The sequence below is a fragment of the Pseudomyrmex gracilis genome, unplaced genomic scaffold, assembly GCF_002006095.1.
Source record: "Pseudomyrmex gracilis isolate BER0280 unplaced genomic scaffold, ASM200609v1 scaffold_1139, whole genome shotgun sequence".
NCBI lineage: Eukaryota > Metazoa > Arthropoda > Insecta > Hymenoptera > Formicidae > Pseudomyrmex > Pseudomyrmex gracilis.
Window position 1 is genome coordinate 1 of NW_018021723.1, and position 2607 is coordinate 2607.

Genomic DNA, 2607 nt, shown 5'->3' on the forward strand with positions numbered 1-2607 from the left:
CGGTGTCGAATAAATCTGTGTCAAATCGAGCGGTGTCGAATCGTACTGTGGTCAATAGAGTATCACCCGTTCTGAACAGACTGAGAGACCATATCAACATCACACTATTCTGGGTACCCGGCCATCAAGGTATCCTCGGTAATGAGATAATGGACGGCTTTGCAAAGTTGAGCACTTTAGAGGAACCAAGTGGCCAAAAAGTCGGCGTTTATTTTGCCGTGGGAAAAAAGTGCATCAGGGATTGGCTGAAGCAAGAGCACCAGAACTCCTAGAAGAAACTGAAAAGCTGTCGCCAGGCCAGACTTCTGATGAGTCAGCCATCGTCAAGCAGGGCTAAGGAAGTCTTGGCTATAGATAAAAATAGACTAAGATTAAGTATTGGTTTTGTCAATGCACACTAGGCTTTCAAGGCACATTTGTACAACATGGGATTGGCCAACGAAACAACCTGCAGATTATGCGATGAGAAAAAGGAAGACAGCGAGCATATATTGTGTCGCTCTCTATACTTAGTTTTTAAAAGGTTCACATCCATGGGCTGCATATTTGTGAAGTGCAAAGACCTGAAAAATATGAAGATCGGCCATCTGCAAAGCCTAGCAGAAAATGCCGGGCTGAAGCAGACAGGCCGATAAACAACTAGCGGGAGTTACAGAAGATCTTATAGATTCAGGTAACATAAAGAAACTCTAATAGCCTACCCATTTCTATCTTATTATTATTAAGTGAACGATGCGTATTTGAACAGTGTCTAAACGAACGGTGTCTAAGTAAACGGTGCGCATTTTTCTGTGTCTAATTGCAACTTGTCCAATTGCACTATGTCTAATTAAACAGTGTCCAAGTGCACCGTTCCCGGCAAGAAGTGCCCTCGCTGCCTTGCTGGGAACCTCCTAGCCTAAAAAATTTAGTTCGAGTCACCTGTTTTCAAAGGACTTAGGTTCTTTAAGGCAAAAAATGCCCTAAACTTAATGGAGGTTTCTGCACGCTCAGTCTTTGGGTTGAACGATGTGAAGGTTTTTTTGTATGGGGAGACGTCCCCTCTTTTGGGTGTTTAACGCCAGAGTTACACGAGAAGCGTGAGCGGGAACTCTCATCTCTTATGGCACGTAACCCCACCGGTGACAAAAGGAGGTTATGGCCCTTCCTTCCGTTACATTGAGCGTAAAACTCTAAACATGGTGATAGCTAAAGTAAAGGGTTTGGAGGCAATGGGGGAGCTTCGTAAGGTAATAGCTTTCAGGCTTCTTAGCGGTTTTTCCTGCTGTCTCTGATAGTGGCTATTGGAAAGTTTTAGTGGGTAATCTTTTTTTAGAGAGAGTCCCACATTTCTCCGCTTCTTTCCCGAAAGGTAAGAGTTGCATAAGCATTTTTACTCATAAAAAAAAGACTTAAAAAGTGAAACATTTAGCAAACATTATTGTTTTTCTTGATTATTATCAGAATCTTAATTAAAATATTTAAAATAAAATATTTATAGGGCACTTTGCATTTGTTTATCCAACTTAATTAAGAATGACACATAATTAAAAATCTTACATTTTTAATTAAGACAAGTAAAAATGTAAGATTTAGTAAGAAAAATTAAGGCCAATATATTATTAGTAGGATAATTTAAAAAATATAATTGATTTTGATGTTGATTTAACTCAAGTTTTTACCACAACTTCTACATCTCTCGGTTTTAGTCAAGGAAGGTTGAACCGTCTGCTGGGTGGACTGGGAATCTTTTGCCCACGTTGCGATTGCCCAGAAGTTGCTTTTGCCCACGTTGCGATTGCCCACGAGTTACTTTTGCTCACGTTGATATTGTCCACGTTTCGAGTGCCCACGTTGCAAATGCGCACGCGGTGGTTGTGCACGCAATGCAGAAGACCGATCTTTTCACTTTGTGTAGTAAGCGTGTAGGCACGGGGGGGCTGCATTTCTCCAGGAAAGAGGCTCTGTCCCTTCTCCTCGCCCCCCTCCACACGTTCGTAAAATTACATATCTTTTGCAAAATAGTCAAGATTATTTGCAATTTGAATATCTGATTTAAATATTGTGACGTGGTATTCGCGCCGCTCTTTTCCCGTCACAAAAGTTAAAAGATTTCGCGGGAGCCCGGGAAAACGAGCTGAAAAACGAGCGCCAATATCCTCCAGGGCTTGCATGCATTCGCTTAGAATAGTATTTTATTTTTACTTTTTGTATTGTATGTCATTTCGGCGCTTCACCGTCATGAGAACATTGTGAGACATTTCGTCAAGGACATCATGCGGTACCCGAACGAGAGAGAGAAAAAGGAACCGAAGCGCGAAGTCTCGCTTCCAGTCACGTGGAGAGCCAGAGTAGGTGACTGCAGACAGAGGCCACAGCGGAACATCAGCGCTTTAACCTAGCCAAACGGGCGGAATGGCGGAACGAACCATCAACGAGCCGGCCTACGCCGAGATGTGCTGTGTTCCCGCTATCCTGCTGCGTGGTCTCAAGGACCCGCTGCTTGTATCATTGCTGCATCTCCTGGATTGCTATCCAGCCCCGCTGCTTGCTGCTTTACTTATGCTGCTGTAACATAGTACTAGACACTGGGCGTGTTCCGTTTGACCACAGTACGATTCGACACCG